At 41.2% G+C, this 16,230-nt stretch overlaps 1 long non-coding RNA gene across 1 annotated transcript; it reads right to left on the bottom strand.

Annotated features, from left to right (window-relative positions):
- Positions 1-7,451: 7,451 nt before the first annotated feature.
- Positions 7,452-12,123, bottom strand: LOC114549420 (uncharacterized). The gene is made up of 3 exons (XR_003691547.1): positions 11,658-12,123; positions 8,716-8,764; positions 7,452-7,787 (listed from the first exon to the last, which is right to left on the bottom strand). It is a non-coding gene; the product is annotated as an uncharacterized LOC114549420 (long non-coding RNA).
- Positions 12,124-16,230: the final 4,107 nt, after the last annotated feature.

Here is a 16,230-nt window from a genome sequence, read left to right as displayed (position 1 = left end):
GAGATGGAGAGAGGGAGGAGCCAGTATCTGTATGCGATGTTGCAACTTATTTCTCTTGGTGATTTCGATATTTAGTTAAAGGCTTCTCTTCAAAGATAGCAGTGACAGATGCAGTGACATGCTCATATGATATTGTACAGAAGCTTGGCAGACACACAAGGGTCTGTGAATGAAATGTGGTTTTTGATTGGTGGGAGTGAGGATGTTCAGGAGAGACAAAAAGGGGAGAGCTAACGGAGGACGGAGGAGGAGTAGAGTGGTCTGGGTGGGGCGTGTTGACGGGTGAAGGAGGGGTGAGGAGGGGGATGTGCTGCTTGGTTGGCATGAGGCTCGAGGTCCCACCAGACCACAGCTATGCCCTTGTCAGCACTTAAATGGGCCAAGAAACTGGAGCAGGGTTGTGTGTGTGCCAATGGTAAGCAGCCGTTATATGAGCAGGATCATTTTGTCGATATGATAATAATGCTCGATCAGAACTAGGTTGTAAGACTTGTTGTTGAATTGTTGTGTAAAGAATGGATAAAGAAAGCTTGAAGAAGTTCAAACCTTCTTTCTCACCTCCGCACAGCCGACCAATCACGGTGTGAAGAGGGTGTGAGCTCCTTGGTTTCGGAAGGGTACCGAAATGTTCGGACAGAGCCCCCCAGAAAGATGTGGAGGGAGGGGGTTTTCCAAAGCCATTTGATCATCCAACAAACAAACTGATACACAGCTTGAGCAGATAACCTACAAAGTGTTTTCAGTGACACAATGCTCATTTCCTCCCTCGGCTTCGCCTTGACCTGCAACTGAACAACCTTTCTGTGTGCTGACCTGACCTCTGGGTATTAATAGAGATGAAAGTGAGGGGTTAATTTCTCCAAATGCTACAGTATACATATGTATATCCTTTGTGGATACCTGTGGTTAAATAAACAATGAACTAAAATATTAATATAGTGAGGCTGTAACAAAGAACAAGTGTCAGCCATGGAGAGGAGGTGAATTACAAAGTATGAACATTTCCGATTAAACAGCAGTTATCGCTGTCCATAGAAAAGTAGTATCATCAACTATGATTGAATGTTCTGCCAAGAAACTTTATCTCCTCAGTTGTCTAATGCTAAAAAAGAGGGTTCAGCGATGTTTTAGGGATGTTAACATTGAATCAAATGACAACAAACTGCAGCTTTTAACCATTTTAGGGTATGGGTTTTTCAGTATTTTGGTTTCCTAGCTGCACATATATTCATTAACCCATCTTTATAAAACTGTAAACAGCAGTTTTCACAAAACAACCTCAGACAAACTGAGTGTACCTTTTGTGCACATTCAGTGTCAAACTGCAGACAAAGTTAGCAGCTGATGGACAAAATCCCAAGACACCAGAGCAAAAACAAACATAAAAACCCAGTGAATTTTCATTAAATTAGAACAGAAACACAACTCTAATGGGATGGTCATGTTGCTCTGTGTCCAGTGGACAGGTAAGTAGGCTAGCCAGTTGTTTGTTAGTGTCTCTTTACTTCCAAATGCAATTCCACTGCATCATGTGCGGTGGTGAAGAGTGAATTTACACCGCTGACCAAATGAAAGGCTGCTTTGGGAATTTGGATCTCTAAGAGATTTAAACCATCCAGTTTTGTACAACAAAGGCCTAGTGCAAGAATAAGCAAACAGAATAACACAAAACAGTGCCTCCATCTGGCAACCTAGCATAGCTGCTAATAAGGCACAAACCTTTCAGTTAGTTATTACAAAACCTCATCATTCAGATCACACCACCTTATATTATGTATCATCACAAGGAGTACAGATGTGACCAAACATTAGCCACTGTATACTAGGACAAGATAAATGGCCAAAAGACCATCTGATCCGCTTTCTACCAACCAAAAAGCATTGCACAGTTTGTGCATTCAATGTAGCATCAACAAATGAACAAAGGATGAGTCTGAAATTGTTCCATTTCCACACAAGATGTAGAGTCTCTTCCACTGACTGTAAGAGACTGATTTTAGATTGAGTTTCAGTTCCTGGATCATCAAACCACAAATTGTACCATAAAAGCCATGTCCAATTGTATGCCATGTCCACTGTCCAATCATAAGAGCCAATCCAATCAAAATGCCATGAAGTGAGCACTTTCTAAAATAAGTACAAATATGAGAACTACATTATACCGCCACAGACAAACAGTGAAACGAAATGTTACATTACGATGTGTTCATGGTGGATGAAGGGTGTGGATATCTGCCTTCAATTCTGACAACCTTGAGTCTGATTCTCAACTCATGTCAGACTGTTTTACTTTTTACAGAAATAATTACTCATTTAATTCTGAACTAACCCGTAAATTGTCAAACAGTTTGAACTGCCCAACCTCACTAAATTGAAAGTTTACCCTAACCAAAGTTTTACTTAAATTTAAAGCTAATCTGAACCAAAGTACCTCCCAAAGCAACCATCAGGTAATCTTTCTATGGGACAAGAAAGAGATAATGGAAATGTTTTTGTCATATAATCCATTTAATCATTATATGACAATAATGTTCCAGTTTTTGTACCCACTAAAAATGTGCTGTTTTACAAAAATGTTGTGGTGCTTTTTATGGAGGTTGTGTTTCTCCGTGGAGTAGAGGAAGATTATTCATCCTGACCTGTATTGGAGGAAGGCGTCCAGGTGACTCTAAATATTCCACGCAGACACTCACACATGGTCCACAGCAGGAAGCCGATGGAGGGAACACACTGATGGAGCAGCCCACACACGGGCTGTGGGGCTGGGAGAGCTGGGTGACAGAGCTGGGGGGAGGCAGGTGGGCTTTGGAGGCGATCTGAGGATGGGTTTGACTGTTTGGGCCCACGGGAGACCAAGCTACACTGTCAGTGTGGATCACAAACAGAAAGAGAGAGAGAGATAGATAGAGAGAGAGAGAGAGGGTGGATGAGTCCCAGGATTGTGGGAGAGAGGGATGGATGAATGGATGAAGGGAGAAAGAGGGATAGAGAGGAGGGGGGTCAACAGAAAGAGAGAGTCAGAAGAAGAGAGGGACTGTCTCATCAGTGTGTGTGTATATATCAACATATGGACCACTGAACTTTCTTTTTCTTCCACAAACCACCATAGAGTGAGCTTTAGACATCAGGTATGTATGTGTGAGTGAGTGTGTGTGAGGGAGAGGCGACAGCAGCGAGACAGGACAGAATAGGGGTGTATTAGCGCTAGTGGACAGTCAGCAGTTTGCTCCGGCCCTCTGTAAAGCCCCGCTCCATTGTTTGCGGTGCTGGAGGCTTTAGCTGTGGCCCAGCAGGGCCTTGTTACTGGGCTTAGAGGGGCTGGACACTGGATACCAGTCAGACACAACCACAGCAAACACACCTTGGTCGGGGCAACACAACCTCTGCTTATGGCAGTTTATAACTAAACAAAGATTCATTTTATGGCTATATTTTCTTTTTTTAAACAAATCTCATGAAAATTAATCTGTCTCTCAATACTTTCCAACTCCCCTGTCGATGGCTCTCTCCTCCAAGTCTGTTGGTTCCTACTGAAGGAAAATAAAAAAAAAACTCAAACAGGAGTACATAGTGTAGGTTGATACAGGGTTCTCCGCACATCTTCTGGCAGCATGCAACTGAATCAGGTGCCTCTCAGCTCGAGGACAGCAACCTTCCAGCAAAGGGGAAAAGGGAGCGGAGCACACTGATTGATTTGAACCTTTTAATTGTTCAAAAACGTTGCAACAGAACTGTGTCTTCGTTAGAGTCAAAGTGGACAAACGCAAAAGGCAAACACATATATAGCCAACCTAGAACAGGTGTGCAATTCTCATTGGATAATTGTTTGAACAGGATTTCAAATCTATTGGATAGTAGATCCAAAAAAGTGGGCGTTGCCATAGTCAAGTGACACACCCCATGCCCCGCAATCACATTAGGAACAAAAGAACACAGATATCTAAAATGACAAAGATAAAAGTAAACAAAGTACAAGTACCACATCTATCAAGTGTAACAAATTAAAGGAAACACGGCAAATTTGGTTCTTCATTTAGGCAAAAGGGCTCAACTGTGTTAACAGTATGAATCCAATACTGATAGGAGGAAATAGTGCATTTGTTGGGGACTATGTTCAGCTGCTAATTATTCCACATTTGGTACTCCAGTAAGTATTAACTGCAGCAGGACTGTGTATGTGGGATTGAGTCAAAACAACGTTGTTGGACAAAAATGGAGATTGCACAGAGAAATAAGACATATCAGACTTTGGTTATTCAGATAGTAGTTGTTAGAAGGATCAATTAATTTGTTGCAGTTGGTGTTTTCATGGGGTTCGTTGACATAAAGAACAATTTAGAATTTCTAACATCAGTACTTACACCCTAACAGTAATAACAATACAACAAAAGGTATAATAATACAAAATGTAATTATTTAGAAACAATGTATTTCTCATATTTATTATTTTAAATAGAGGCATCCGTCTGGATTCTGATTTATTTTAATACATTGCTTGTGTCAACATGTCAAAGGGGTGGAACTTGTGAAATTGTCAGAGCCATCCCTAACTCTAACTCTACATATGGTTAACAAATGCAAAATGACAGGACCTTTGTGTGCTTCTATATAGGCCTGCACGATATGAGGAAAATATGCAATATGTGATAACGTTGTTGAATATCGCAATAACGATATCACTTGCGATAAATACATTTTTTTTTATTGAATTAAAAAACAAATGAAAGTAAATCATTTACCAAAGATTTTTAGTCAACAACTTGAACACTGAATTGAATATAAAAGTAACCACTAAAAAAGGTTTATTTTACATTTTTCTTTCGCGATATGTAGCAGCCTTTTGCGTTGTGTTTATTGTGCCAGTTGATATCGCGATGATGATAAAAAAACGATAAATTGTGCAACCCTACTTCTAGACAGACCATCTCTAGTTACAGTCAATGTGATAATTGGACTGAGACTGATGTTAGGGATGTAATTCTTGCCAGATTCAGTAAGCCTTGTCTGTGATGGCTGCCCATCAGTGTTTCTAGGCCAAGTCATTAACTCTGGCTCCATCCTCGGTCCTGTCTCCTGCGTATGTCACAGTCCTTTCCTCTTCCTCTGTCTAATCGGAGGAAGGAGAGTTCTCAGCCTGAGGCCTCTTCATCTCTCCAGCTGAATCTCGGTCACACAGCCTGGCTCAGAGGGGCTGGTTGATGCTGCATCATGAGCTCAAGATTTCAAGAACCAGGGGCCAGGTTGGTTCAGTGGGTAGAGCAGGTGCACATATACTTGGGAAGTTTATGCCTAGACGCAGAGGTCCAGGGTTTGAATCGGACCTGTGACGATTTCCTGCATGTCTTCCCCCTCTCTCTCTCCCCTTTCTCACCTAGCTGTCCTATCAAATAAAGGCAGAAAAGCCCAAAAAATAATCTTAAAAAAAAATGTGCTGCACAATTACATTTCATGCAAAAGACCAGGCAATACAAGCGTGTATATTTTGCAGGTGATATATATATATATATATATATATATTTTATCAAGCTACTGACCCATGTGCTGCATGTTCAGCTCTGCATCCATTGGTATTACATTCATATATGGACAATTGTGCATAACATGTTTTAAGTCCAATGCCTATGTTGAGGGCAAAGGATGTGGAGGTTGTGATAGGCGTTGAAGGATTTTATTCTAAAAATGTGACCGGCGACCGGTGTGGCCCTAAAAAGGCCAGACTTAACCTGACTCCAATTCGATGGTCACTACACCCTGAATAGTGTTCGTTTACTGGTAGATCAGAGAAATAAAACTCAGGATTAAACTCAGTTAAAGTTATAACAAGCTTTAGTGAAGAATGATATTGCAAAATGCATGAACGTATCCATACGGATCAAAGATGAGTCTACCTCTCCCTGGCTAAACAGACAGAGGTTTCCCCAGCATGAGATGCCGCTAAGTTAAGATACTGCCTATTTATCCATTTCTGTCCCATCCCTGGTGGTGCTGTCATCAGTTTGGATACCTTAAAACCAGATGGCCTCTCATACCCCAGAGAAGTGGAGACAACAAGGTCAGCTTCATCAACTCTAAAAACCTCTTACTTCACTCTCACAAAATATATTAATATATTTTTTTTTAAATTATGACCAAAGCCCTTTCCTAACCTTTAGTAATTTCTGTAGACCAACCTTAACCACACTATAGTTTCCATGGATGGATATTAATGTAGTAGTGGTAATAGTCAGGCCGATAGTAATATAATGACAGACAGGAAACATGGGAAGAGAAAGACTGAAGGTTATTAGCAATAACTGAACCGGGAAAGTTGCGATTACATGGCATATGCCTTAGAAACCCTACGGCCAGACAATAACGTTAATAACGAACAATTAAGTGCTGCTTACCTGTCATCAAACAAAATCATTCAATACATACAAACGTTTGTAACAGTGTGCATTTTTTTTGTACAGTGCATTATTCAAATGGCTTTAAAAGCACTAAAAAAATAATTTTAGTGCTCTTGTTGGTGTTATTCATTGTTTTGTTAAATGTAATAGTTCAATATTTCATTATTTTGTTAGAATTATACAGCTGAATAAGTTTGATTATAACATTAGTATCTTTATGTTACTTTAAGGGCCTGTTAGCGCGTTTGTATTGAAGGAACTACGCAGCCTGAGCCACCAGGTGAAGTTAAATACAAAGTACATGGGTGAGCAGGGATAGTACCACGTAGACACCAAGGAGGGCTTATGGTTTTTTACCAGGGCAAGAAAGACAACAATGTTCTTTTGTTTGCTTGCCCAAACTGGAGAAAATAAACTTCCCAAAAAACGCCATCTTTGCCTAGGCAATGAACGTCTTTATTTTTCTGCCCAAGATCCATTCCTTAGGTGCCTTAGTGGCTGTTTGATTTAGTTTGTGTTAAGTATAAGACAATTCGCCACTACAGTGAGTTTTACCTTTTCTTTTTTTAATGGTTGACCTCTAATTCAACACAGTTGTGGTTTCTGACCCAGGGAGAGAACGTGTGATGCTTCCTCAGATCTCAGGGTGATAAATGTGGTTTCTGTACTCATTAGAAGCTGTGTTGGCCCGCCACATGCCTCAACTAATCCCTACAAAGTGCAGAGTAGTTGGTAGCTGAGTCATCGAGGACACACACACACACACACACACACACACACACACACACACACACACACACACACACACACAGCTAAAGCCCTGAGAGTCCTGTGGGTTTAACAGAGAGTGACTCAGAAGGACCACACAGGGTTTCTTCTCCCGATGCTGATCCTTCGGAGTCACTCAGACCTTCAAGCTTTAAAATGTGGTCGACAGCACTCCTCTACTTTCCCACCGTTCAGACAGATGAATAATTTGTCAGGGCAATCCAATTAATCACACACAGGAGAGAATTGAGAGACGATCTAAATTGGTTGATAATCTTCAGAAGCACGAGGGGATGAGTGCTCAGACACAGAATGTTTTATTTCCTTTATCAGTTTCCAGTCCTGCTGTAAAACCTGACCAGCTCAGGAGTAAAACAACATCATGACAGTATTTGGCCCCATTGGATTATTTTGCTAGAAAAACATACAATAACGGTAAATTATCCATATCAGTGACAAATGATAATAATGGAAATCCACTGTATTAACTTAAAGGACCCACTTTTAGCTTTATAATGGATAAACAACTCTTCCACTAAACACCGTAGTACACAGTAAAATCAGTTTAATGTACAGTTGCAATGCTGCAGGGCATCTCTGGCTGCTGTGGGGTTTGTCCGACGCTCATGCCTTTGGGAGAGAGGGAGGGAGAGTCTGTCAGTTAAAATCAACATTAAACATACAGTATCACACTGGCTCTATGTTTTATTAGTAGCATTAGTGTTGATTTACATTTCTTTGGGCTTGTTTAAAACTCCCTCCCCCCATACATTATTATGTTATTAATGATTTACAACTATTTGTAACCTTTATAACTTATATATAGCTTGCGGTCCGTAACAAAGGACTTGCTCACTTTCTTTATTAACCTGTTATGCTAGCAAGCTATTAAAATATTTCATTCATAGTGAGCCATCAATTAAAACCCCAGCAGAAGGGATTTTTCACAACCTGGCAAAGCACATTGTGTTCTTATTACTATAGTTACAAATTCTAAAACGTATAACTCTATACAGTTTGCCTTACTAGGGAGTTGCAGCAAAGTGACATATTATCCATCGTTCATCCATTGTAACGTAACATCCAACCAGTTGAGACTGTAGTGGAGCCCATTTCCCCCGCAGACTTCCGGCAAGGTACGATCAGAGCCTGCCGTGTGGGATGGGACTCCACCGTTTACTGTTTGCACCCTCGTCACCACATCTGTCCACTGACAGGACACTATGGTAATTAAAGTGCAAATGTTTTCTTCTCTTCTACACACTCACACACAGTAACGTCCACACATCATCCTGCTCTTCATCACATTGACCTGTTGTCAATTTTTCAATTACATTTCGCCATATTTGGTCTCATATTTTGGCAGTATTTGTGCCGAATTCGTACTGGATCTCAGTTCTATTTCTGTTTTAATAAGCGGCTTGTTTTCTTGCTTGTTCACTTGAAACATGTTAATCAGGGTTTTCTCTCTTTTTTTAATCACTGTGCAAATCACCTTCATGTCTTCACAGATTTAATTTATTACACATCACATCAGAATGTTCAGTGTATACAGTACCAGCTGTAGCTCCTTTGGTCCTTCCTTTGGCATCGTGGAGATGAAACATCTGCATGGAGAGTAACAATGAGTAGAAAATTAATCAATTTTTAATGTAAACATCCCTCCACCAGAGAGTTGTACAGTGTATTTCTTGTATCTACAGGTTTTATAGGTTTTGTGGGTTAAATGCTTCTTTGTCTTATTCTTCTTATTACTATACGTTATTATTATGTTTCGAACGTTATTGTCTATATTATTTACTATTACGGTATTACATTATTCAATACTGTTAGATAGCACGATATCTACAAAACCTACTGAATTAAGTTTTGTGGAAAGTTTGACAATGGACCAAAAAACAAGTCATTAGCTGTGAATGTGGACTCCTTATTTCAAAACAAATCTCTTGTTGCCGGCTGCACCCATTTCAGCTTTAACGGAATTGATGTTTAAATATTTGCCCTGCGAATTTCATCCTAATCGCAGCCTGTGTACCTGAACACAGTTTCTAGGAGCGAAATCTGAAAGCAAATGCTGCCAGGTCCAGTTAGCCTTGGGTATAAAACTTAAACCTCAACCTGCCACGCACACGCTCACATGCACGCTCACACACACACACACACACACACACACACACACACACACACACACACACACACACACACACACACACACACACACACACACACACACACACACACACACACACTTTGAAGGTCACTGGACGGGTGGGGCTGGATGGTTAACAGGGAGACAGAAATAACCTCCAGGGTTGGGCTCTGCTGCGTTCCATGACCCCTGCCGACACTGAATAGTTTACATACTGGGGAGTGAAATGTTGACGGTACCTCAGAGGACATACGTGTGTGTGTGTGTGTGTGTGTCCACACAGCTCACTCTGGGTCAGTAGGGGTGTATTTATCAAACAGCACGTCTCAGCCTGATCTGCAGTCAGCAGAGACTGGGTGTGTTTGAGTCTCTCATTTAGACCACCCATAAACAACCAGTGGACCACAACTGGACTCTGAGTTTTTGTTCAAACACTCTGGACTGGACCGTGACCAGTTCAGTTAAACGTGTAATACGTTACAGGCAGCAAAGACAGGATTTAGTAATGTACAGGTGCACATGCAGAGATGAAAATTTTACTTGTATTTACTTAGTGATGAGTTGTGTTTATGAGAGATGTGAGTGACACCTCCCAAGCTTTTTTCACACTTTTAATCTACCCAAATCAAATTTTCAGACTCATTCTGCTGGACTCTAATTTACGGTTTAATCCTTAAGGAACACATTTTATTTACAGTCTATGGGAACAACAAGAGAAGAGCTTAGACACTGTGTGGCAGTCACTTTTAACCTGCACCAATACTGCACACAAGTGTTAGACATATGCTACTGCAACATGACCAAATTACCTCCTACTGGAAATTATCCAGTCCACAATTTTTCTCAAGTTTGCTTTGAACATAGCAGTCTTATCAACCCAGCCTCTTATTTCAGAAAGAATGAACAGTAACGGTTACCAATAAAAGGTAAGCTTACTACTTCTTTGCTTTGAGCCAGTCACTCAAACAGACAAGCCTGTTTACATTTTCAGACAACAGGGAAGCTCGCTTCTTTTGTACAACATGCCCAGACAGTGAAAACAACCTTTCAGAAGGTACTGATGTGGCCGGTGTTGCTAAGTACTTGCTTGCAAGGCGGGCCATTTCACCGTGTGCCCCTAAGAGGCTCTGCCTTGTAGCGATTCCAGACATTGCTCAATGGAACCATTTGGCAACTTTTTAAAAGTAAACTTTCCATTCAGAATCTTATTGCCATCCATTTCGGCGTCATGCGATATTATCAATCTTAAATTGTGTGTTTTATAAACATATTACATATTAACACAGAAGAAAATATAAAACCAAAAATAAACAAAACAAAATACTTTGCTATTCATATAGACATTACCATACATGCCTCACTTTTAAATGTGTTTAGCATCCTACTTTTTAGTATTTTTTTTTTTAAATCTTTGTACCATATTTTCATTTCCTCATCTAAAAGATTCCATATATGTACTCCTTTTACCGATATACATCTTCTAAATTATTGTTAATTTTTGAAAGTTAACATTTGTTTTTTTTTAAATGTCTTAACATGAATGAAAAATAAGCCGCAAAAAAAGGTACGTATAAAGGCTTTAGCCCCCCTACACGTTATTGTAATTGAATATTAGGGGTGCATGATCTATAGACTCAATATCGCTATCGCGACATCACGTTGCGCAATATTATATCAAAAGTGTCGCGATAAGTATGCAATATTTTGTTTACTTTGTGGAGCACTGCATCCCTTCCGTTAGCTGTGTGGCTTAGTTGTGTTTGATTTAGAGCTTGAAACGCTGTAATGATCATATTTCATTGGCTAGTTAGCGTGCCACTTGCACATGTTGGTACACGTCAGCGCACGGGTCTACTACATGACAAACCCCGTGGAGCGTACCACGTGTGTGCATATTAACGGTGTAAGTGAAGAAATAGATAGACAACAAAACAGAACAAATCAGAGAAGCGAAGAGAAAAGTTCTGTTCTCTTTATTTATTTATTTGATACTGTACAACCAGTAGAACATGTCCTGTTCCATAGACATGGTTATTTATTCATTCATGTTGGACCAGTCCAGTATGTGTTATTTGTCATGAATCTATTTTGATGCCTTTTCCGTAACTTTTTGTAATTTTACATATGTTTAAAAATATCGAAATGAATATTGATATCGCACTATTCATAATCGATATCGCAATATCACATTTTGTTAATATCGTGCAACCCTATTTAATATGCAACTTCATTTTATACAATAAGGCTATATTTAGTATGGTGTCCCTGCTCCGTCTCTCTTTCAGTTAGTTTAAAAGACCCCTGCTGTATCCTATACAGATAGTTACAGACAGTGAGCGAACATCATGTACCTTAAACAGCCGGCTGGAGTGTGAGCAGAGCAGCGGGACACGGAGGACATCAGCGGGGCATCAGTCTGAAACCGGAGAGACAGCAGTTTGAGAGACGACCAACGATGAAACGATAACCACCGATATACTCACAGTAACACAGCATTGTGAACGTTCCCCTCGTGCTAAAACAGCAGCAGGACTATCGGACTGGCCGACATGTAAACTGTGAAACTCGACTAACTTGACGCAACATGCGCGCCGCAGGCAGGCACCGTTAGGTCTCACTCATTCCGAGCCATATGTTGGATGTCTAATAATAGATGTGTTCGAGGTCAACTGTGCGTTACACGCCATGTACGGAGAACTTGTTGGTGCGTTAATCCACAATAGATCGCCTATAAACCAGATACTGGAGAGCTGCAGAAAGACGCAGAATCCTTTAAAACCAATATTAGTAGAAAAACAAACAAACATTTAAATCTCTTTTGGACTCGAAATGTATTTGGTGCTTTATCCTCATACCTTCATTTCTCTGAAATAGCCGTCGGGGTTTGAAAGTCTGCCCGGAAACTTTTCAGCCTCACCCCCCAGAAAGTCGAAGCTTTCTGAGCACCAAAACGCCCGCAGCATCTCCGCGCAGGACATACAGACAAAGGTTGCTCGTCCATGATTTCAGGTGGCATCAAACATGAGTTTTTTTTTTTTTACCAAAACCATCTTCCAGTATAAAAGCTGAATAAACAAGCTCTCCAGTGTGCCGCCATGGCCGCCCCTGCTGACCGGTCCCGGCGCAGTAATAGTTAACGCTCCTCCTCCGCGCTGATGGGCGCGCAGATGGAGGATTATGGGAATGCATGGAGACAGAGAGGCCACAGCAGGTCTATTGTATTGGGAAACAAAATCACAGCAGGCGGCCTAGAGGACAGCCCAGCTGCCCCAGTTATAATAATAGTAGCCTAACAGCCGCATATTACTAGTAAAGTAGCCTAACCCTGATGGTGGTTCTACTCAGAGCAGTTCTTATTAGGGGGTTAAATCACACTAGCCTATTTACTGATATCACAAAGTCTGCCATGATATGATTTCGATTAAGACGATACATAAGCCTATTTAACACAATGGGTTAGATTCAGTGTTCGAACTATACCGTGACAGGAATTGATGGGTCAAACTACAAACAGCCAACCACAAATAGTCTATAAACAAAGCATCAGGCTGTCTTTGAGATTCCACATGAACAACGGTTAAAGTTACTCAGGCTACCGAAGAATACCATAATTCCTCCGTTCAATTAGGCCTAAGTGATGCACCCCAAGCTTCCATCCTTATTAAACAGCCATGTATATATGGGCTCTTCCAGTCTCTCCACTGCTGGCTGTTCCAATTTAACGGGAGAGGGGTTAGGGTGGTGACCGGCCTCCGATGAACTGCTACCACCATCTTCAGCCAGAGAGGACCTTATTTCTTCAGCTTCTTGCGTTGTCAGCCCGGCGGGAGGTGTGCTAACAGGGCTTGGAGCAGGTCAATCTGCCGTGCTATTAACGTCATCGTTGAACGATTTCACAAATTTATTCACAAAATTAATTAAACTGCCTTGTTTTCTTTTTGCCATGGCTATATGATGCTAACTGCTGAATGGATTTCGAGGATTTGGCGCGCCGATTAATGGCCTCCAACGTTTAGATTTTTTTCTGTGAATCTTTGAGTTAACATGTACTAAACATGAGTTGAATTTGCACCGCAGCGCCGCCACGCCTTGATGCTCATGACAAGAACAGCATGTATAAGTTATCTTTATTGAAGTGAATTAGGTTCAAATCGCCGACACGCATGAATGAATGATATTTTTGCAATAGTAACCTAGACATAATAATCCACGATGATCACATTACACAAAACTGAAATTGCACGTCAAAATGACCACATTTTTAGAGACCCCCCCAAAATTTCACAAATCACGTTTTCTGGGGAGCCCATGTCTCATTAAGGGGAGCCGAGCAACCCCTAGCTCCCCTGTAGTACGCACCCTGGTTAAATGTATATATATTTACAAAAAGCATCTAAAATATGATTAGTCAATTTCAATACAGAGCTCTTCCAGACAAACTCCTCTTTCCAAAGAATAAATATGAGGTGGGAATTTCAAAAGAAAGGCGGACGTTTTCACTTTGTATGGATAATATTGGATCATTGAGGATTGAATCGATATATTGATCCAGATTGATGTATCGTTACACCCGTCGCTCTTATATTGATCCATTGGTCTCAGGTTCTTGACTTAACATAGATTCCCTTTGGGTAAAGAGGTTGTAGCTGTGACAGACAACATGAAATGTCTCACCGTTTTCAATCTCATTTTGCAGGTGAACTCTTTATGTGCTGCTGTTGCTTCAAAAACTGCAGCTGAACTTCAGTTCCCACTGGAGAGGAAGAGAGGCTGTCTGACTCCTGTCCAAATAAGATCCTCTGCACAGATATTATACTGAATAGTATTATACACACTAACACACTATACAAAATTACAGGAAACCAGCGTTTTTATAATTTTTTTTATTGTAGCCTCAATATGGTGTGCAGCTGTAATATGAAGGGAAAATACTCTGCTCAAGACCAGGAGCAAAAACTGAGATCAGGATATTTGCACTTTCAACTGTGCTCTGTGACTTTTCAACTATAATTGTTGACAACCGTCATTTCCGACGGAGGCTCTGGCCCGGGGGTCCGTTCAGTAATCCATCCATGCCTCCACTCTTTGCACTGGTCCAGGATTAAAGAGAGCCACCTTTGATCCAATCCAACTGGTCTGTGTGCACGACGGCTGTAGAAGTCTCTTTACGTTAGGGCTGGGCATCGTTTTGATTTGAACAATTCTGATTCTTCCTTTCGATTCAAGTTCTTATCGTTTCTAGATTCCGATTCTTTGATGGGTGGAGTTGAAACGGGTCACATGCTTTTTTCACAGATAAGAGGAACATTTTATTTTGATTCAAAAGTAAGTTTACATTTTTACAAGGCTTTTTCCAACGTCAAAATAAAGCCACTTTGCCGCTTATACTGTGCGCCGTGGCTGCAACACAACAAGGGCCTGGAAGTAAAGTGGCCGCTACGGAATGGTTATTATGTTACGGGAACGGTTCTCGATGCCCAATCCTAGTCATTATGCTATGCCCCTTTCTCCACCAAGAAATTCTCCAGGTACAATTACCAACCTCAGTCCTCATGAGCCTCAGATCTCGCACTTAACCTCACTCTGAGAGCCACAACCACCATTACCTCACGCCTAAGTCTTGCTCCATCCACTTCTACACCTGCATCTCACTCCCTGCATCCTGTTGACGAACACCGAGCAGCGTTAAGGCCCATCTAAAGTGACACCCTGTAACTCTAGCATGAGAAATAAAACTCAGTAGAGCAATTTCACTGAGTGAGAACATCATGATGAATGAACGTAACAAACCTTTTCTTCACATCCTGTTTACAGAGAGAAGGCCGTCCTACAGCAAACAGACTTTCTGCACAGAAACATTAGTCAGAGACGCACTGCAGCTCTGGAAACTATTCTGGTTGGTTGTTATGCACCCTCAGGTCAAAGTCAATAAAAAAACAATAAAGATCCATTATTTATTTTTTTTAAGATAGTTTTTTGGGCATTTTAGGCCTTTATTTGTATAGGACAGCTGAAGACATGAAGGGGGAAGAGGGTAACGACATGCAGCAAAGGTCCGCAGGTCGGAGTACAAACCAGCGGCTGCTGCGTCGAGGATTTAACCTCTATATATGGGCGCCTGCTCTACCAGGTGAGCTCCCCAGGCGTCCGACGAGATCCAGTTTTAGGAAAATGTAGCTCAGCGTAAATTCAGACAGGGAGACTTCTATTACGTGGCTTCTCTCCCTTTCACTGATCAGCTGGGCGGTGGGTTTTACGGTTCTGTATACCAATTAGGAGCGGGCACTTAGGTTCTGACCAATCACAGCTGACTACCGTGTTTTAAAGCGGTTCTCTCTGCTGCTTCTGTCAGTTGTTTTTCAGACTATAGTGCGACCCGCCTCCTCCCCTTCGACTTCCAGGCCTTTTAGACGTGTTCTCGGTCTTCTCCCGGCTGTCGGCTTGTGTTTCGTCTTCGGCTTTTTCTCGCCACCACCAGTGTCTGGTTTCCATTGGGGGATGTGTTTGGTTTTCCTAAACCATGACATTTGCATAGATGCCCCTTAACAATGGAGACTAATCTCCAAATAACTTGTGTTTGTATTTACTTGGTTATCTTGTTAATAAATGTTTGCATATCTGCAACAAAGTCTCTCCTGATTGAAATGACCTCAGTGCAGGTTCTAGGAATAAAACGTTGGAGGACATTAGTATGAAACGAACAGTAGTAGTAGCCTAAGTGAGATTGTTTGGGAGTTTTTGATGCTTTCAGGTGCGCAAATATTGTAGTTTTGCCAAGATCTGAATGTTGAGAACTCGTCCATACAGGAGAGTATTTGGTGAAACCATATCTTTTACATTAGACCACTATGTGAAGGTGCTTGAGACTTTGATCTAGCAGTTTAACGAGTTATACATAGGCTTTTTCCTAAGCAATCATCAAGA

The sequence above is a fragment of the Perca flavescens genome, chromosome 3, assembly GCF_004354835.1.
Source record: "Perca flavescens isolate YP-PL-M2 chromosome 3, PFLA_1.0, whole genome shotgun sequence".
NCBI classification, from domain to species: Eukaryota; Metazoa; Chordata; class Actinopteri; order Perciformes; family Percidae; genus Perca; species Perca flavescens.
Note: the sequence above shows the minus strand (reverse complement) of the source record. Positions and strands in the feature narration are given on the sequence as shown.